Genomic DNA, 22,824 nt, shown 5'->3' with positions numbered 1-22,824 from the left:
GAAAGACAAAGTGACATTCTGTATTGAGTAGTGAACTAACATGTCATCAACTCTAAGTCTTTTCATAGCATCATGGCACTGATGGAAACCACTCTAAGTGAGCTACAAATCCATACATTGGCTTTCTACATTAAAAGTCTGAGTCAGTCATACACCTACACGCCTAGGCTGACAAGCTAGCAGTTGGTGTGTGGAAACAGAACTCTCTGTGCCACTGGTCTCAGGAGAGGTCTCTATGGCCCATGTCGCTGTGATGTGACAGCATTTCAGTTGAGGACTCTCCCGAACAAAATTCTTTACCACTGATTGAATTTCACGACCTCATGCTTGCCAGGTAGGCATTTGTGCTGCTGAGCTATCTCCCCACCCTCTCATATGAAATCCTTTAGAAGCACATATCAATCTATAGGAAACACAAGCTTCCCATTAATCAGTGTTTCTTACTGGACCTGGCTCGCAGCAGTGCCCTCCACTCCTCTGTTCCCAGGATTTCCCTAGAAAAGTCCCCTGCAAAAGCTGTGTGCATAGAAAAAAGAGCAAAGAGTTCAGAGATTGTCGGTCTTAGGCTGAGAAGAACTCTGACCCTCTGGATCCCCAGTGCATTCTAAATTATTGTCTCTTTTATCCTTTGTTGTACCCTCACCCAGGTGACTGGGGGTCTGATCAGCCCCTGATAACTGGTGCCCTGTACAGGGACTTATCCAGCCTGGATGAGTAAAAAACATCACCTTGAGTGGATGCGGAGGCCTGAATGTTGCAAGACTTTGTGGGACAAATACAAAGACTTCCAACAAGGGAGCAAAAAGAAAAAAGGGTTGGTGATTCCACCACATATAGAAACTTTATCAACCAGAGCTAAAGATGGGGTCAAATTTGTTAGCAAAGGAGTGATGATATGTACAGCTGGTCTGCATTTTATTAAAGCAGCCTGGTGCCCATATACCCAAGTGATTAAATTCAATCTTTGGTTCCCCTCGAGCAGGCACCTTAGAAACTAAAGACTGGGAACGTGTGGGAGAAAATCTTCAAAGAGCCCATGGCAGCAGGAAGGGTTTCTCCTGAGACCTCCGCCACGTGGAATCTTGTTCCATCTGTGGTAAGCTCACTAGGAAGCTAGCTGCTGGCAGCGGCAGCTCTCAAGGTTAGAAAAAAAAGAAGTACCAAGTGCACAGCTGCTCCGTGTTCTGAGGGAAGGAAACCAAAACCTGGTAGTGTCCTGGCTTGCTCTTCTCAGGAAAAGTGCACACAGACAGTACAGGGATTTTTCCTTGGTGACCACCACCATCAGAGGTACCTGGAGTAAAACCACCTTGGCTTAAAAAGCCTGAAAGAAAGCTGCCTTGGGCAGCTCTGCCTAGCTACCTGCAGGTTTTAAAGGAAGCCACAGTCTAGAAGTTTTTGCCACTCTTGCATGCTTTCCGGTGGGCACCCAACATGAAGGCACATGAACACGTAAGGTTCTCTTATGTGTTCATGTGCCTTCTGAACTTCAACTGTGAAGGATCTTAGACAAAGTGTTATTAGTAATGGCGCCCAGAGTCCATTTACAGCAGGGCCCTTGGAAAATATCCGAGATTCATACTGCTTGACTCCTTATATCAAACATCTAGCAAAGACATGCCTCTCACTCATTTTCTTCATTTTGATGTGCAACTAAAAAACCTTATTGTAGAACAGGACCAAAAGAATATAACAAACTGTGATCCCCGGGGGTACACAGATGAAGAAATACTTTCTGGAATGGGGCAACAGGCATATCTTGAAGAACAGATTTAATACCCTGTTGAAGATTATCAACAATTAGCTGATTTGATGAAAAAGACCTGGGTATGGTCCCTGGGGATGATGATCCTGCCCAATCATTTTTACACATTCTCCCAAGGCCCAAATGAGTTTTTCACCCAACCTGAGGCAAAATTGTAAGAGGCTGTCTTGGACAAGTTTCTCACACCCATGCTACAGATATGTTACTCCAACAACTGGCCTATGCTAATACCAAACAAGACTGTAAATAGGCATTAGTCCAGGAAAGAGAACTAATAATATAAGGACCTATATTCAATCGTGCCAAGACATAGGCACTGAATTACGTAAAACTAATTTGATGGCCCAGGTTATGGCAGGTTTTGCTAAAGGGACGTAGGGCAATAAGGGTAATTTTAAATGTTTCAACAGTGGTAAAATTAGACATGTTTGTAAAAACTGCAAGGTCATGCTCAACCTGAGTGGGCCAGTGCTCAGCAGCTGAAGAGAGTAATGCCTTGGGCCTGGATGCCTCAGGTGCTATACCCAGTCTCTGCCCTTGCTGCCTGAGAGAGGCACTGGGCTGAGCACTGCTGATCTAAATACCGTGAGGATGGGATACTTCTGACAGGAAATGTGATCCAGGCATTGCCTCACACAACCTCCCTTCCATGAGAAGTAAACAATGCCAATCAGAACCTTGCTCAGCTTTATCCAATTCAGACCCACTCAGCAACTTCAACAGCCACAGATGTGGCTCCAAAGAAGGACATTATTTCCTTCAAGAGAGAAATAGCCCAAAGCACAGGATTAGACCATCCTGCAGCACAGAGGGACCCTCCCTGGAGGAGATCAGCCCACTCATGTCCCTATGGGACTATAGGCCCCACCTCCAGAGCACACAATGGGGCTCATTTTGGGTAAAGCTGACTTAAAATTACAAGTGTTATTGATTCACCCAAGTGTTACTGATAATGACTGTTCTCCCAAGCGTTATTGATAATGACTGTTGTGATGAAATTCAGGTTTTTCTTGCACTCAAGATATTTAGATACTTGAACAAGGTTATTAGATTGCACTATTGGTTGTGTTGCTCTTGGATAAGTCTTCTTTTGTTACATATAGACAAGTCAAAAGAAGCAAGACCTTAATAAAAATGTTACCAAGAAGGACATTTATTTTACTAAAGAAGCATCTGGAGGAAGGCCCATGTAGTTTATAAAAATTAACAGAAAATATTTTGAGGATTTATTACACACAAGTGTAAATAGCTCTGTAAAGTCAAAGAGCTGACATGTGGCCAGTTAGACACACTCCTACCTCCTTGGTGTGACTGGGGTCTACACAATGTCTTACAATGTCTCTCCTTTACTTTATGAAGGACCTGATCAACAACAGTCTTTTCTTAGCTTATGTGGTTCCTTTCCCTGTCGATGTATGGGATAAAGAATGCTAAAAATATGGAAATTAAGCCAACAAAACAGGGTCCAAAGCAGGATATATAATGAACACAATGGGTTTTCAAAATGGGAAAGGACTAGGAAAAAACAAGGATTCACTAAATCTCCTGCCTCTTGCTAAAAAATGATAAACATGGCATTGGTTATCAGTCACATTTTTAATGGTGGCCATTGTTGCTTCTCCCTCTAAACTATTTTACCTTTAAAATGGAAAGCAGTTCACTTAAATGGGCCGAGCAATGGCCCCTTAAACAATAGAAGCTTAGTCACTTACATAAACTGATTACAGCACAACTGCAGTTGAGACATTTAGGATCATCTGTTAGCCCCTGGAGTATGCCTATTTTTGTTATACCCAAAAATTCAGGTAAAAGATTATTACAAGATCTAAGGGCTGTAAATGTTTGCTGGCTGACCATGGAAGCACTACAACCAGGGCTGCCCAATCCAACTGCAGTCCCAAGACACTGGCCTTTAGTAATGGTTGACTTAAAAGATTAGGGGTTTTTTTTTGGTACCGGGGGTTGAACTCACAACCTTGCATTTGCCAACCAGGCACTTAGGCTGCTGAGCTAAACCCCCAGAAAAGATTACTTTTTTAGGTCAGAGATTTAGCTCAGTGGCATAAACACTGCCTGCAAGTGTGAACTGCGCCTGGTATAAATTTTAAAGAACCAAAGAAGCATTATCAGTGGGGAGTGCTACCACAAAGTATAAGCAATAGCACCACCGTGTGTCTGTTTTTGTAGCACAAGCCTAACAGTCAAACATTCTCTTCTACTTATATTATCCATTATAAGTATGATATCCTATGGGGTGCATCCACTAGACAATAACTTTATGAGGTTTTTGCTGAAACAAAACAAGCATATCTTTTAGCTTCTGTATTACCCCAGATAAGGTTCAATTATCTAGTCCCTATTATTTGAAAACAAAGAATTGTTTCTTAAACATTCATGTGTTATTCCAAGAATTACTAGACTTGAATTCATGTCATGATTTATCTCATGATTCAATTAAGGGCAACGCTGCAATTTGGAGTAAAAATTATCAACAGGTAATTACACAACAGGTAGAGAGACTCTAGACTTTCTGCACAAAGATCTGAAATTACTGCTATTTACTTGTTTTTCAGCAGTTTAATCATGAACATATCAATATAATTTAGTAATTCTGCTTATGCTATTTATCCTAATGGCTCAAATGCCATTTTGTGGACTACTTCGGAAGCACCTCTATTTACTTCTCAGATTACAAACAGCAATTTAAACTAGAACTGTCCCTTTTTATATTGGTCAATTACGGCGCTACTATCATTTACCTGGATTTTTAACATTTGAAAATCAACAATTCATTAATTGCTTTTATGACCCACTTGATGCAGTTAGATAACCTCACTTTTATCATCATCAAAATAGTAAAGCTTTACTAGAGAATTCCAATTGTCTAGGTCACAAGCAAGAAAAATTATCATGTCTTGCCCTTTCATCACAGTGGCTCCCTAAACCTATTCCACCAGAGGGCAGTAACCCTGGGCCTTAAAATGTAATGGTATTTGGCAAATAGGTCTATGCATTTTTCTTCCTTTGAAAAATTACAGTATGTCCATATGTCTACTGATACTCTTATGATCCATGCCACCTATCATTCATCATGTTCAACAACATGGTGATTATCTGCTTCTATGGGCATCTCACATACCAAAAAACTAACAATGGGCCTTCATATCTCACAAAGCACTACAATCCTCTTTTCATCTCTGGCATATTGCAGGTATACCCTACAACACACAAGGACAGGTTATTGTAGAGTGTGCACACCTACTTTTAAAAATGTAATTATGATTGGGCATGGTGGTGTATGCCTCTTTGCCCAGCACTTGGGAGGCTGAGGCAGGAGGGTCACTAAGTTCAAGACCAACCTGGGCTACAAAGTGAGTTTAAGGCCAGTCTGAACTGCATAGTGAGAGATCCTATCTCAAAAATCAAAAAGTTGGTTGCATGGCCATTTCACAACATTCAACTAATTCAACATATACTCACATTGCTGCTTTCTTCATCATCTGAATCAAGGAGGTCTGTATTCCCTATGTCTGTACCAGACAACTCTTGCTTCATTTCACTGTCACAGTAAGTTTGGCTCACATGGACAATATCAAAGTCATCATTATCATCCACCCACATCATCCTTGTGTTATGAAAGATTTATTTGACCACAATTGATAACCTTCTTCCTCCATGCACAAGTAATCTGATCATTCACTTTTGACCTGTAAAACTTTCATATCTGATTTTTCATGTGTCATTGTACTGAATTGGGCTACTTATACCAGAAAAATCAAAAAGAAAAAAATTTTTTAACAAATTCTGGAGTGCTGTGGGTCTACTGGACCCTCTGTGATGCTCGAGTAAACATACGAAAAACCAGTTAGTTGGTGTATAAAAGTTGGCCCAAATACCATTTAGACAGTTTTGTACATGTGTACATTCCTTGCCTCTCATTGTACCAAGTAGGTAAACACATAGATTTCTTCCTGTATTCTTCAGGGAACAGTACTGAGACACATAGCTAGCTACTATAATGCTGAAGTACAAATTTATGGTAGAAAAGAATGGGTCCACTGGACCCAGGCTTATGCCCTGAGGTTAATGGAATTTTACTGAGTCAGAAAGACATACCTATTTAAAAAAAGGAGACTTAAAACTCTAGTAATTAAAATGATGTGATATTTCTAAAAATAAACAAATAGAACTAAATACACATATCAGAAACAGACTTAGCTATATGTTTTCTAAACAGGTACAACACTAAAAATTATTAGGGAAATAAATGAACTTTCTGAGACACTAGAACAACAACTGTCTGCACCCAAAAATAATTACTGTGGTGGGTTAAGAACGTAAAACAAGTTTCTGCACTGGCCCTCCCAGCCACCCCTCGGGAAGCCAGACTTCCAGCCCAAGAGCAGGCCACTTCGGTGCCTGCCCTCCCAGCCAACCCTTGGGGAGCCCCCCGCCCCGGACCTAGTATTGCTATTTATCTTTGGTTGCACCTGCTCCTCCCAGAACATTGGACTGCAGTGGATTAACCTTTCTGGGTTGATGGGAGACTCAGTCACCCCTCATCCAAACAGAGGACCTCAGCAGGCTTTCATCAGTGTGGAGAGTTTACCCTTAAAATACAGGTCTTCAGTGGGTAAACAGGAGCAGTAGCAAAGTTCCCTCCAGCTGTAGGACCTTGGGGAGCTTGGCAAGAGTGTGGGCGAGTCCTTTTTCCATACAGAGAACATCAGATGGGATGAGGGAGTGTGCGAATGAATAAGGGCTTCCCCAACCTGGAGAAAATTCAAGGGGCTTATGAGACACCCTGTGACACAAACAATATAGACAGGGAGATCTAATTCTATGCTAACAATATGTAATTTATCAATTAATGATTTCTTATTTTTTTAATTTAGTGCTGTTTCTACCTTTTTTTTCCATTTTGCTTTTTTTTCTAAATAAAAGTAAGAAAGAACTTTAAAACATTTGATAGGTGGGAATAGTGTTACATGCCTATAATCCTAGCGCTCAGGATGCTGAGGTAGAAGGATCACTGTGAGTTCGAGGCCAGTGTGGGTCACATAGTGAGTTCAATGCCAGCCTAAACTACATAATGAAATCCTGTCTCAAAAAATAAATAAATAAATAAATAAAACATCTGCTGTAGTTTGGATACTGAATATCCTTGAATGGCCCATTCCCAAAGTAGAACCACTGAGAAATGGCAAAAGCTTCAAAAGTTGAGGAAGACAGCTGGGGGTGAGGGGGAGGTCCTTAGGTCCTTGGGGGTGAGGCTCAAAGGACAGTACTGTTTAGACTCCCAGTGCCCTTCTCCCATGTGCTCTACCTCAAGCCCCTGTCATGACTCACTGGCTTACACAGGCTCAACGTAATAGGCCCAAGTGACCACATGCTAAAGTCTCCAAATTAGTCTTTTGTCTTTATAAATTGATTGTTTTAGGCATTTCACTACAGCGATGGAAAGCTAACACCGCACTACCAAAGAAACACAGGCAATATCTTTTGTGACCTTGGGGAGTACAAATAAGCTTCTTGGGAGAAATGGGTTTTTTGGTACCAGAGATTGAACTAAATCCCTGGCCCCAAATAAGCTTCTTAATAAACCAAGATAACTAAAAGTGAAAGATTAATACATTATACAACTTTATACACAACTGTATGTAGCCAACATTACTATTTTCAAAGTGAGAAGACAAGCCTCAAACTGAAAGGCATGTTCAACAGATCTGAACATTTATGAAACTACTTTTTGATTACTAATCCCTAAACCACATAGTAAACAACTATTTACAGTATATTAGTAATAACAAATACAGAGATGACTGAAAATATGATGTGCACAGATTACATGAAAATTCTACACTATTTTATGTAAGACACTATTTTATGTTAAGACTTAAGCATCTCTGAGTTTTGGTGCTGTAACCAATCTCCCTAGATCCTGTGGGAATCGATGTAGCTACACTAACCAGAAAAGTTGGTTATGGACAAAGGGGTACACACATTCAAGAAAACCAAAAACAAATCCATACAAGTTGGATCAACTGGTAGACAGAACTGCAAAAGTCATCTTTATCCTGGTAAGCAAAAAATACTGCCTTAAAAAACTCAAATATGATTTAAATTCTTGGAGATGTGTATGTACTGTGTACATGGGAGTAAAGACAACATAGTAAAATTGTCAGATCTCCAGAAATTCACTGACAGGTATATACACTACTGTCAAAATCACAGGAATACTCTTTGTATTATACACACAAGTATATTCAACAATTTCATATAGGAAGGAAAAAGTGTTACAACAGTGAAACTAATTCTGAAAACTGAAGTAACAAGCATCACTATGTACATGTAAGACTCACATTAATTCATACAGTAATCAAGACCAAGTGGTTCTGGAAGAAGGAAGATTCATAAACAAATGAACTAGAATGGTGGACCCAGAAATACACCCAAAAAGTGAACTGCTTTTTGGCAGAAGTGTGAAAATAATTCAGTAGAAATCTTTTTGATCAACTGTCCTGGAACCTTGTATTCATAGGTAAAAATAAACAAAAAATGGACTTGAGGTTGTGAGTTCGATCCTCAGTATCAAAACAAACATACACACACACAGAAAAACAAAACCTTTAACCTAAACTCCATACTTTAACTCAAAGTGGGTCAGATTTAAATGTAAATCACAAAATTTGTAAAGCCTTAAAAAAAATCTTAATGACTTAGGACTTGATCTAGAATTCTTAAATATGACATAAAACAACCTATAAAAAGTATTGATGAACCTGACTTCAATAAAATTAAAACCTTTTCACTCTGCAAAAACCCTCTTGAAGATGAAAAGACACACACAGATCAAATATTTGGAAACTTATTTGACACAATTCATTTCTACAATATATAAAGAACTCTAAAAATGCAGCAGTAAAGGTAACTGAATTAAACATGAGCAGCTGGGCGTAGTGGCTCACGCCTGTAATCCCAGCACTCAGGAGGCTGAGGTAGGAGGATCATTGTGAGTTCGAGACCAGGCTAGGCTACAAAGTTAGCTCAAGGCCAGCCTGAACTGCATAGAGAGATCCTTACTCAAAAAGACAAAAAGGAGCAAAAATATAAAGTTATTTCTTTGATGAAGATACATAACACAGTAGACTGGGCATGCTGGCACATGCTTCTAATCCCAGCATTTAGGAAGCTGAAGCAGGAGGATCACTACAAACAGGGCTATAAACTGAGTGGAAAGCCAAGCTGCCTGGGCTACAACTAAGTTCAAGGCCAGGCTGAACTGCATAGTGAAACATTCTCAAAAAGACAAAATAAAGATACATCTGTAGCAAATAAGCACAAGAAAAGATTCTACCTTACCAGCCATTAGTTAAGTGGAAATTAGTATTTTGATGAGGTATCAGTACAGTTACTAGAACAGCTAGAATGAAAGTAGTAACAATACCAAACATAGAGAAATTGTATCTCTCACAATTGTCAATAGGAATGTAAAATACTAACCTTTCTGGAACCCTTTCTTTAATATAACTCAGCAATCTCATTCAAGAGAATTTCAGAGGAAAAAATTATGAAGTCCAGACAAAAACCATAGAAAGTTAATGGTTAAATAAACTGTAGTACACCCATACCATCCAATATTACCTACCAAAAAACAATTATTTGTAACAGAATAAACTGGATGAAATTTAAGGATCCAACTCTGAGCAGAAAAGGCCAATTTCAAAAGGTCATATGAGTGATTTAACTAACAAAATAGTCTCAAAATGAGAAGATTATACAGATAGAGAACATAGTGTGATTTTCCCAAAATTAGCAATGGGCTATGGAGCAAGAAAGAGGGTGAGTGTGGCTATAAAAGGCAGCAGGAGGCAGAGCTGTGTTGTGGCGACCAAACCATTCTGGATGCTAAAGTTCTCCGAAGAAAAGGTATTGGTAGTAAAGATACTGCAGACTATTTGATCTCAACTTAGTACAGCACAATGGATAAAAGGAATGTTGCAAGCCTAGAGCCAAAATGATCTTTGTGCTACCTTAGGCCTTTTAGAAAAATAACCGTTTTACTTTTAACCTTTGTAACTGATCTAATAGTTTCCTACTAGGGAAACCTCTCAAAGCATTGTTAAGCTTAGTAAAGCTTGGTAAATTGTTAAACTAGCCTCCACCAACTCTAAAACTAAGAATACTTTAACATCTGAAACATACAAAAAAACATTTCTCCACTTTCCTACAAAATGCCTCCTGTCTATATAGACTTTTTTTCCCGTCTTTTAGAGATAGGGTCTCAGGCAAGCCTTGAGCTCATTTTGTACCCCAGGCAGGTCTGGAACTTCAAACAATCCTGCCTTAGCCTCCCCGAGTGCTAAATGTATAGACTGTTCTTTCGTATGAAAGTCCACATAACCTCTTTCCCTTTGGGTCACACGCTCAGGATAACTTGAATGTGTTCTTGATTCTTGGTCACTTATATTTGGCCCAGAATAAATGGTTTCTTATATCCTTTAAAATGGAGTTGTTATTTTCCATCAACAGTGGTACATGAGGCCAGGCAAGGTGGCCCATTCCTGCAATCACAGCATTCAGAGAGGCTGAGGCAGGAAGACTGTCATAAGTTCAAGGCCAGTCTGAAATACACAGTGACGAACTGTCTCAAAAGAAAAATAATAAATGTTTTCAAAATCCTAAAATGAGCTCACTTTTTCAGTGTTTTCTTGGTTTACACCACTTTATCCTTATGATATAGATGAACAGACTGAAATCAGAGAATGGTGATTTGGCTAAGGTTACATTAGTGGTGCTATGCACTGTCCATGTCCTACACTACTCAGTGCACTTAGAAAATGTCTTAGAAAACTACCGCACTGTTTATACCATTAGTCTACAAATTAAAAACAATTTGTTTCTGTGTGGTCATAAATTTAACCTAAATTAAACACAAGTAATACTATCCTAACAGTACTTGCTTACCCATAAAGTTAGTGAGAAATGTAATTTCTATCCTTCCAGGTCTGAGAACACTTGTGATTTCTTTGTACAACTCAGTAGAAAACAGCACCTATAACATATGTCTTGCCAAGAATCATATTGATTAAAACCTGAGTAAGAAAAAAAAAAACCTCTACTAAGGGTGGATTATTTGACTTTAACCATGGACCACTATGTTTCATGGTCGTGGTTATTTTAAAAACAATGCAGTTTCAAGTCTGTTATTGAATGTCACCAGAGATGAAGCTTTCATACCTACCATCTTTCTGTATGCTTCATTTCATGCTGGTCTAATTCTTTTCTCCCTGGCATTTATCACTCTTTTACTTCATTTACTTGTGTTTGTCTGGCTATTAAAATTTTAGTATATGTGCTACCAAATGAAGCACATGTCTGGCTATTCCAAAAGAATGTGAATGCCACCAAGCATTTTTTATCTATTTAGTTCACTGATATTGCAAAGCATCTGGAAATGCTCAATGCTCAATGAGTATTTGTTGGACAGAAAAACTCCCTTACCAATGCTCAGACTATGTGATCCACCACTGAGGAAACTGTACTTCAGTATAAAGAGACATGTTTCAGATGTTTATAGCAACATGCTGAACTGGAAACAGTCCAAATATCCACCAACAATAGAGATAAGATATTGTGGCATATTCAAATAATGCAGTACTAGACAGAGATAAGATGAGTAAGAGTAAACTGTAGATAGCACAGGACTGATTCCCCCAAAAAATGTTAAGTGACAAATATTAGTCCCAGAAGCATGTATGTCATACTTTATTAAAGTTCATTAAAGGACAGAAGGTATAGCTCAAAGGTAGAGTGCTTTTCTAGCATGTGCAAGGCCCTAAGTTCAACCCCTAGCATCCTGAAAAGATAAAGTCAAAAATACTTAAATACAGCATGGTGGCACATGCCTGTACTCCCAGTACTTGGGAGGCTGAGGCATGAAGACTGCAGTGATTTCAAGGCCAGCCTGGACAGCATGGTGAGATCAAACAAACAAACAACAAAACAAACTATACAGGAAAACAGGGAGTAAACTTTGAAAAGAAACAGCAAAACAAATGCTACAAATGGCTTCTTTTTGCAAAATTGAAAGAATATAGTCTATGTGCCAGAAACAAGCTAAACAAGGAGTCCATCTGTTTATTAAATTGGAGATATCAACAGAACCCAGGGTTATAATTTTCATTTTAAAGGAAAAAAGCTGTTGGAGGTTTTATGAGCACTACCCATCTAAACATAAGTGTCCGAGATTATTTTAAGGTCATAAAACATGACTGTTTTAGGAAATTTATTCTAAATCACTAATTATATCCTTACAAAAAGTAACTGAATTTAAAAATGAACTTATTAGCATATGTTTTATTGTTTTTTCTAACTTAAGTATGTTAAGAGAGCTTTTAAGTTTTGTGAGGTATGATTTGCTATCTGTTTTTCCTAAAACAACCAAAATACATTACTAAGGCCCCATCAGAGACTTAATTTAAAAGCAAACAAGACAAAAACACCATCACAGTTCAACATAGTGTCCTACAGAGAAATCAAGTAACAAACAGACTAAAGAATAAAAAGTCCCTAAAGGAAAGGCTGGTCAGCGTGGGTCTCGGTTCTTGGCTAGACACTTGCTTTGAGTAGGTTTCTTACAGGTGCTTTTTAAAAGCTGTGCACTCTTTCCAGAGCCCCACTGCATGTGTGTTCAAAGGACTATCTATGTTGGATTCTCCTCATAGGCTCTGGATGAATAGCAAATGATCCTGACATGGTACAACAAGGGCGATGGACGCTGAGGATATCCAGGCAGATGTTACTCTCATATTAAGGTTGTAGTAGGGAGTGAGGAACTTCACCACGGGCACACTTTAAGGGTAGCCACTGGGGAACTCCAGGTAAAGCATATACCTCAGGTCTTCATATACTGTGCCAGCTGCTCCCTGGATGGTTTTTTCCATATGAAAAGGATGTCTACACTTCAGGGAAGGCAAAAATTCCTTTTATTATCAGACATAATGAAGGTCATCAGCTCCTGCTGTAGTCTCTTGCCTGGAGGGTCCTGGAGAATGCCCCTGCTAGGTTTGTCTCCTTTGCAAGGTGGCAGCATTGTGGAGGTGGGGTTGCTGTGAGAGACAGAAACTCAGAGAAAACACTGCAACTGCAGGACTGGTAGCCAGGCACAGGCCAGTCTTTAAACTGTGACCCTCTGACAGCCAATGTCTGTTATCTCCTTTTGAAGCTTTAGTTCCTAACCAGTCTACGCATAATGAGAGGTTTATGATTTGATCTTATATGCCAGGAATTGTTGGCACCTCTGCCCAGTTCTACAGGAGAAATATGGATTGCAAGTGGTTACTAGACACTGGATCAGGGACACAGTGAGTCAAAAAGTCAGACCATGAGATGAGAATAACTATAGGATGTGCTACAAACACAACTTAAGACAAAGAGGAACTAGCTGGAACAGTCCAATCTCTGTTCCTATCCCCTCAGAAACAAAATGTTTTTCAGTGCTCTAGCCCAGTGACCCATGCTGCTCCTCTGAGTTCTAGGCTGCTCACTAGGGTCTTCACATGCAGTCCACAGGTAAGATTTCATTTCCTTTAGGCAGTTTTCCTGGAATCTTGCAGACTGGTTTGCAATGAATCCTCAACTGACACTTGACCCCTACCTGTTTCATTTAACTGGCTATGTGTGTATTTTCTCTCACTGAACTTAGGCAGATAGTAAAAGTATAGTCCAAAATGTTGTGGGCTGAAATAGTAATCAGCATAATAAATCTGTTTCACAATATGAAACCTAAAGAACCTTATAATGTCAAACAAAGCAGACTTCAGAATAAGGACTCTTAACAAAGAACACCAAATAACAATAAAGGGAACAATTCTTCAAGAAGCCATGGTCCTAAAAATACATGCACATAGTTAACTTCACAAAACATAACAAAAAAAGTTGACACAAAAAATTTTTCTAAAAAGAAAAAAAGAAGACAAATCCACATTATAGGATAGATTAAACTTTCCATTCAATAATCAATAGAACAGTTGATAGAGTCATAAGAATATAGAAGAGTTGAACAAAAGTGTCAACTAAATCAACAGTACTGCTTAAATTACAGGTTCATTCCAACAGGTGGAATGAACTCTCCAAACCCAACTTGTGTAACATGGGGTTCTGGCTACCCACAAAGCCAAAAACTTTCACAACTGCTTCACCACAAGGAGACCAAGCATCCTGCAATAAACAACAAGATTAAGAGTTTTTGAAAAGGAAACATGAACACAAAGAACAGAAACCATTAGTGAAGGCCACCCCTGCATCAAATGTGTCTTCATTGAAATTGTTATTCTTGGGGGCCAACTGCATTGCTGAAGCTGAGAAACCCTTTCTTCTTGGTGAAGAACTGCCATGACTGGTTGTTTCCTGCATTCACCACTTGAGTCAAAGGGGTCAATGAGAGTCTACATACTATGTCACTCCCAGAGAAATGCTGTCTAGCTGAAAAACATCACCTGAACCTTATTATGCTTGACATGATGGGATTGAAATTATCAACCACATTGCCGCAAGCTCATACCTATTTGCACAACTTTGAGGAGATTGATACATTTCTGTTACACACAGAAGTGAGATGGCTTTCTAAAGGTAAATCACTGGCCAAAGTTTGAGTTTCAAGAGCTACTTCAGAGATTTTAGAACAAGTTGCCACAGGCATCACATTTCAGTGACACACAATGTGTCATAATACTTGCTTACTCATGTGACACAGTCAGCTTGCTCACTAAACTCAATTTGTCACCTCACAGGAGAATGACAACTGTGTTCAAGTCAGCAGATACGGTGTCTGCATTCAAAGCCAAGTTGAAATTATGAGGCTACAGGTCATTGTGGGTATTTTTATTAGTACATGCTTGCAGTACACATTGATTACAGTTATTGTGGGGAGTTTGTACAAGTATATAACACATCTTAATTCTTTTTTTGTACTCTTCCCCTCCAACTCTAGAGTTCCTCTCCATGTGCAAAAGGTCTACAGCCATTAAAAAAAAAGTTTTAAGTTTTTTCCTTTTCCTTTCTCTCTCCCTTCATCTCCTATTCCCCTTCCCATTTTCTACAAGTGCTTGTTCAAAGTAGGGAATTCCTACTAAAGAATTCCCTTCTTCCAGTTAATTTTTATGTGCTCTTCACTTACATTTTGGGTTTCTCATGTAAGAGAAACTGTAACATTTAAAAGTTGCATGTTGATTTATTTCACTTAATATTATGTTATCAAGTTGCAGCCATTTGCCTACAAATACCTGAATTTTACCTTTTTTAATGGCACTACTCTACTGTGTATAATAAATGAATTTCCTTTATCCATTCATCTGTTGATGGACATATAGGGTGTCTCCAGGATTTACCTGCTATAAATTGTGTTCCAATAAACATGGGTATGTAAGTATCCCTGTACTGTGATGACTTTAACTCTTTCAAGAACATACTTAGAAGTGAAATAGCTGGCAAATGGAATCTGTATTGTTAGTTTTTGAGTATACTAGTTTACGTTCTAACCAACAATGTAGAAAGTACTCATTTCCCTCTCATTGCAACCTTGCAAGCATTTGTAATTTATTTCTTGATGACGGCTATTCTTCCTGGACTAAGATAATATATCATTGGTTTTTAAATTTGCATTTTTCTAATGGTAAGCAATATTGAACATTTTTTCATATATTTGTTGGTCATCATTACTTCTGAGAAATGGCTATTCATTTCAGACAGCCATTTTTTTGACTGGACTTTTTATGTGGGGGAGACCTTTTTGAGTTTCCTATATATTCTAGGTATTAGTCCTCTGAGGAATAGCTGGCAAAAAATTTTTTCCATTGTATAGGCTGACTCTCCACTTTATTGCTTGTTTCCTTTGCCATGTAGAAGCTTTTTAAATATGATCCTGTTTGCTTTGGCATCATTTCTTGTGCCCCTGGGGTTCTTTTCAGAAAGCGCTTGCCTACGCCACTCATTAAGTGTTGGGGAACCACAAATTCACAATGGCCAGTTTTACATACTTCCCTAAAAGGATGACTTTTGGTATTATGCTTTTGAGATTTCTTTTTGTCCCACTGGGCGGGCCATCCTCTCCCATCTACCAAGGTTAAGAGTAAGACCACTAAGACTAAAACCAAGACTAAGACTACCGTTACAGTTGATACCTTGTGACAACTTGAGAACTTTAGAAGTTTTAACTGAGAAACTCACAGGGAGCCAGGGTTCTTGGTAAATATCCTCATCCTGTGCAAAAGGAGGGTAAGGAGATACCACCCTGTAAGTGGGGCATAAGGAGGGGTACAATATAAAGGAGGAGAAGAGGTTTGTTTTCCTCCCTTTTGCTCTGACTGCTGCCTTGAAGTGCTGCACCAGTGCCACGCCACCCTGCCTTGGAGCCAGCTGATTATGGACTGAAATCTCTAAAACTGTGAAATAAATAAATCTTTCCTTCCCTAATTTTGGGTGTCAGATATTTTGTCTCAACAATGAGAGAAAAGTAACCAAGACAACTACTAAGACAAAACAAGCTCCAGGGCAAGATCAGCATTAGTTTAAGATTACCACTGCCTTCTGAGTCATCCAATAATCTTTAATCAATGAAGTTGTGGCCTTTTGTCGTGCATAACTGTCTTCCCAGATTCCCACGGCAACACTTGACAGATGAGGCTCACTGTATATATTTTATCTTCCAGCAGAGTGTAACATTTAGATCTTTGACCCTTTTGATTTAGTACATGGTGAAAAATACGGGTCTAGATTTAATCTTCTACATATGGATATCCAATTTTCCCAGGAGCATTTATTAAAGAAGCTGTCCTTTCTCAATGGCCTCTTTGTCAAAGATCAAAGAGCCAAGGTTGTTTTTGCATCCTCTAATCTGGTCTATTAACCCACAGGTCTGGTTTGGTGCCAGTAATATGCTGTTTTTTTTTTTTTTTTTTTTTTTAATCACTGTAGCTTTGTGATATAACTTCAGGTCTAGGATTGTGATGCTTCCTGCTCTTCTACTGTTATCCAGAATTGCTTTTGCTATTCTGGTTCTCTTCTGGTTTCCTGTGATTTCTGGAATGTTTTCACTAGATCTATGAGAAATGCTGTGGTATTTTCATTGTGATTTTGTTAAATTTATGTATCAGTATGGAAAATATAGCCATTGTTTACTATTTTGGTTCTGTCTATCAATGAAAATGGGATACTGTTCCACATTTTTTTTTTTTTTTTGTCTTTTTCATTTTTATCGGTACCAGGGATTGAACTCACGACCGCCTGCTTGCAAGGCAGGTGCTTACACCACTGAGCTAAATCCCCAGCCCCCTGTTCCACATTTTGATCTTCTACAATCTCCTTTCTCAGAATGATACAATTTTCTTATAGGGATCTTTCACTTCCTTAGTTAGATTAGTTCCCAAGTATTTGGTTTTCCTTGATGCTAATGTGAATGGTACAATTTTCCAAAGTTATCAGTGAGTTCATTATTAGTATACAGGAACATTACTGATTTATATGTTTATTTAGTATAATGCTACATTATGTATTTGACTTTTCTTGGTGCTACTGTGAATGACACTGTTTCCCAAATTTCTTTATCAGTGAATTCATTATTAGTGTCCAGGAACACTGCTGATTTTTGTGTTTATTTTATGCACTGCCACATCACTGAATTTGGTTATTAACTCTATGAGTCTTTTTACTGTTTTCTAGTTTGGCCTTCAAACTAGAAGTCTGTTTGAAAGAAATATTTTTCTTAAATATAAAAATGTAGCTATTGGGGCTGGGGATTTAGCTCAGCGGCATAAGTGCCTGCCTTGAAAGCAGGCGGCTGTGGGTTCGATACCCGGTACCGATAAAAAGGAAAAAGACCAAAAAAAAAAAAAAAATGTAGCTATTATGTACACTTCCTAGAGCTTGCCATTTACTTAATTATATTTGGTGAACACTCCACATCTGTAAATATGTCTAACTGCTTCCTTTTTTCCCCACATTGTGTGGCTCTATTGAAGCTATTAAGCAATCTTCTGCTATTATAAATTATAACACAATGAGTAATTGTCTACATATCACTTTAAGATGGCAAGATAGTTTGTTACAAATGAGTTTGTGGGTCAAAAATTAAAGGATCTACAATTTCATTAGTAACTGACATATGTATACTTTCCTTGGAACTGTATACCATTTCAGGTTTTCAAAGTCTCAAATAGGGTACATCCTGACAAACTTTTGGATTGTTGCTCAATAGATAAAAAAAGTTAATTGGTATACTCCTTATGATAAAGTTTAACTTTTATTTTTTTACAAAAACCGTAATATCTGTAGTATACTACTGTTTATCTTAAATATATATCTGTTAAGTTTGTTCATGATTCTTAGTGCAAAACATAAATACAAATGTGAAAATCAGTACCATAAAAGAAATATAAATGTGAGGTTAAGTTATTTGATTTCTTTGATTTCACAATTATATTTTTAAAATCTTGAAATGTAAAAATGACTTGAAAATATCCATGTAGCCAAATAACCTTTTTCTTTTCCTTTGTATATACGTGTGTAGTAGGCATGTAATATAATCTGGGACCTCATACATACTAGGAACAGTCTACCACCGATCCACATACCATACTGAGAAACAAATGAATTTTTAAAATACATTTTCTTCCTCTTTTTCTTTTTTTTTTTAATCAGTACCGGGGATTGAACTCACGACCGCCTGCTTCCAAGGCAGGTGCTTATGCCGCTGAGCTAAATCCCCAGCTCTAAATTTCTTCCTCTTTTTCTTTTTTTTTTTAATCAGTACCGGGGATTGAACTCACGACCGCCTGCTTCCAAGGCAGGTGCTTATGCCGCTGAGCTAAATCCCCAGCTCTAAAATTACATTTCCTAATTCTGTCCAATCTCAAAGGCCTAGAAATAATCACATCCCTGGTGTGCCATGGTTCTTTGGTTACTAAATAACATTCCTTTACTAATGAACAAAGATGATTCCAAATTGTGGACAGACTTTTGGTACATGGTCAAACTGAGATATCTCGCTGTGCTAGAAGGCAAAAACAGTAAGACAGGATTGGAACAAATTAAAGCAATTTGAAGGGCGAAAGGAATAAAAACTCACCAAGATATACATATTTTTTTAGAAAATTAGCTCACAGAATATGCAACAAACTAACCCTTTGCCACAAATATTGGTGATTGTAATGCCCACTTCAGCTTAAAAACCTAAAAGCTGGGTGTGGTAGTGTGTTCCTATAATCTCAGCATTCAGGCAGTCAGGGTCACTGTGAGGGCATCCTGGATTATACAGTGAGTTTAATATCAGTATGAACTACACAGCAAGACCCTGTCTCAAAAAATAAAATTAAAATAAACTGCACTAATTAAAAGGAATAAAATACAACAATTACAAAGCTTTTCTCAATTAGTTTAAAAACTACACACTCCATTTAGGAAGTTTTATCATACAGAAACATGTAGTCAATGGAATTAGAGAAACTAGCATTTCCTAACTGTTATAAAGAAACCAATTTATAAGCTGGGGATGGAGGCACAGCATTTGAGAGGCTGAGGCAGGAGAATTGTTGAGATTTTGAGACCAGCCTGGGCTACAAAGTGAGCTCAAGGTCAGCCTGAACTGCACAGTGAGACCCTGACTCAAAAAGACAAAGAACTAAATAAAATTTTAAAAGTAAATATTGATTGGAGTCCATAAAGCAGGAGATAGCACAAATGACATTTAAAAAAAAAAAACTTGTTTACAGAAGTAACGACAGAAAACATCAAGTAAAGGAAATGAATTTGACACACAGATAAGTGAGGCATATAGCACTCCTACTACCCATAAGCAAAAAGAATCTACAGCAAGGCATAAAACAGTCTAGATTCCGGAAATTCAACAAAAGACCAAACTATTAAAAGCTGTTATAATAAAGAAACAAATCATCTATAAAGCAAAGCCAATCAGAATCACAACAGACTTCTCAACATAAACTATCAAGTCAAGGTAAGCTTGGAGTGAAGTATTTCAAGCCCTAAAAGAAAACAACCTCCAATCCAGAGTGCTGTACCCAGGAAAACTATTTTTCAAAATAGATGGAGAAATAAGATACTTCCAAGGCAAAGAACACAATGAAATTCATGATCACCAAATCAGCACTCCAAAATGTACTGAAAGACATTTTAGAAAAAAATAACAAGGCTTAGCACTGTATGAAACTCAGCAGAATGAATCTCCCAGGCACAGCAAGTAATTGAACAAAGGGAGGGAGGAAAAAAAAGAGAAACAAACGATGGGGGATCACATGAAAATCAAAGGACAAGGCCAAATCAATCGATATCAGTTACAACCATCAATGTCAATTTTGTCAATTCACCAAACAATTTAAGATGATGCAGTGGAGAAAAGGCAGCCCTCTCTATAACAGTGCTGGAAAAAGTGAGTATCCACATGTGAGATAACTTTGATCTGTAGTTTGTACAAAAAATTAACTCAAAATTGATCACTGACCTAAATATAAAACTTAAAACTATGAAACTTCAAGACAATTGACAATAAAGTACGTTTTAAAACATTTATTAGATATGACACAAAACACTCCACCAAAGATGAACTGAACTTCACCAAAATAAAATATCCATGGCAAAACACACAAGAATGACACTGAAAAGATACATGTTGAAGAAACTCTTGTTTCGCGAGAAATAGTTCTTCTCCAAATGGAGGTCAAAGGACACAAATGTCAACCTAATGGAGTTTCTACTGTCTCAAGTGAGATAATCTGATTATAGTTTTGCAATACATGGATGCAATGGCAAGCAGAAAAACAGAACTGACAGCAGGATTTGGAGGCAGATTTATTTATATTTACAGGCACTGATCAGGATCACTCCCAAAATATCAGGCCTTGACCTCTGGTGGTCTAAGGTTTATATGGGGGAAGAGAAAGCAGGAAGTACAGAAGCAGGATGGCTTGTCAGTTGGGGACTGTTTTACACAATGTGCTTCAGACTGAATAGCTATGCATTATGGTGACCAGCCACTTCTAGGAGACAGAAGCAACCAGAACTGGAACAGGAATCATCACTTGTGCAACTGAGAAAGTATACTGGGTGGGTGGGGAGTGTCCATTTTTTGTTAGATTAATAAAGAAAAGAATCATCATCAGTGGAGGTCAGCAGAGTTCTTTGGTAACAGAATATTCACACAGACCCCAGAGTATTTCCCATGGGGTTAATTTGTTAACTAGAAAAGGAGCTGACAAGTATCGCTATGATGCAGAAATCTGGCAGTAAGACGTAAAACAAAGTCAACACTGAGAAGTAATCAAAATCAGTACACTGAGAACTCTGGGAAAAAGATGATGACATGCTGCCATGTTAATTTTAGTTCACTTTAAAACTGCAAAATGCCATCTATATTTACAGCTTCTTCTTGCCTTCTCCCCTGTTTACAGTAGAGAAGACACTATCTTCCCTATCCAAAATCACCAATCCATCCACCAGTGCTCTAGATCATTCTCTTTAGTCCTTTACAAAAGCCTCGAACACTCGCAAAAATCTCTTCTTTTGTATTCTTAATAACTGACCTGAGTAGATCCTTTCCACTTTGAAAATGGTACTCAAGCTCCTCTCATTTCTAAAGCAAGAGATCCTCAACTCCCTATTTCTCTTCCCTGAGGTGCTGCCTTATCCTTTCTTATGGTTTGTGTCTAGACTTCCCCCCAAAGCTTCTGGCATGACATGTGGAGCCTTTTCAGAGTTGGCTAGCCCTACAGTTTAAGATTAAAGGTGTGTGATTACTGAATTAGTGCACTGATAGTTCTGGGGGGAAGGCCTGCCTTGAGTGTGAGCGCTACCCACACTAAAGGCACCAGCCTGAACAGAATATAAGGGAAAGAGAGTTGCTGTGGCACTGCCTGCTTGTTTCCTTGCTATTTCACTGCTTTGCTGTCTTCCTCCTTTCTGCCCCCTATGATCTGTTTCTCCTCTGTGATACCAATTGCCATGCCACCCTGTCTTGGAGACAGCCAACTATGAACTCAAAACCTCTACAAATGTGGCTTTCCTAGCTTCATTTTCCTGCTTTTCTCCAACTTTTTCCTTAGTCTCCTTTGTGGGGTTTTTTCCTAATACAGTACAGCAGACACTATTCTATGTGATTTCTTTATTGTTAACCAATATAGAAGAGAATGGAATGAAACCAAACAGTAAGGGCCAAAGAAGAGTAAGCACTTAATACCAAACCATGGGTGGGAAAGCTGTGCAGAAAAACTTATTGAGAGCAAGTTAAGTTACATGGCAAAGAAGTAAGTTCTACAAGATCAAGTATAGGAAAAAACACATAAGCCAATATGAACCAGGACCAAGACACACAGACTAGCAATCTCAGGTACTGCAGGATCTCTTCTTCTCATGTCTCACACTAAATATATACAATTAAGGCACACCAGGCAAAATAGTTCATCCATGGTCTTAAGTAAACCAAGGATCTTCTGGTAGTCATGATTTCTCTTCACTATAAATGACATTTTCTTTTAAATTAAGTGTACTGTAGTAAGAGTACTTACAGCAGTTGGAAGAAATCAGAATAAAGTTTTATGAGAGATAATCTTATAATCTAATGAGGACGACATGAGGGGCTGGGGATGAAGTTCTGTAATAGAACACTTGTCTGGCACAACCATCAGCACCACTCAAAAATAAATGGACTTGAAAAGGCTTTAAAAGACTAAGTCAAAACAAAATTTAACCACCACTCACAAAACATTGAGATAATTCAACTGATCATTTTATACCATTCAAAACATAAATATTTAAGCACACACTCCATATTTATTATATACACCCATACAAGTCTATATACTATAGTACATTTGGTAAGGTACACTCAATATAAACATGAGACATCTTTAGAGAATGAAATCAAAATGAAACACATATTTTTAAATGCTGATCATGATTTATTGTCAACACTCTAAGATTCAAAATAAAATGCTCAGCATATAGCTCATAATAAAGTATATCAACCAATTTCAGAATTATCTTGTTAATTT

At 38.2% G+C, this 22,824-nt stretch overlaps 1 protein-coding gene and 1 pseudogene across 2 annotated transcripts in view; both read right to left on the bottom strand.

The window, feature by feature from the left end:
• Positions 1-22,824, bottom strand: part of Trim24 (tripartite motif containing 24) — a 102,363-nt gene that overhangs the window by 60,865 nt on the left and 18,674 nt on the right. The window lies entirely within an intron of this gene.
• Positions 3-22,824, bottom strand: part of LOC134476433 (ubiquitin-conjugating enzyme E2 C-like) — a 40,876-nt pseudogene continuing 18,054 nt past the window's right edge.

Source organism: Cavia porcellus, unplaced genomic scaffold, assembly GCF_034190915.1.
Source record: "Cavia porcellus strain 051 isolate PalLab524CR breed Dunkin Hartley unplaced genomic scaffold, mCavPor4.1 scaffold_6, whole genome shotgun sequence".
NCBI lineage: Eukaryota > Metazoa > Chordata > Mammalia > Rodentia > Caviidae > Cavia > Cavia porcellus.
Note: the sequence above shows the minus strand (reverse complement) of the source record. Positions and strands in the feature narration are given on the sequence as shown.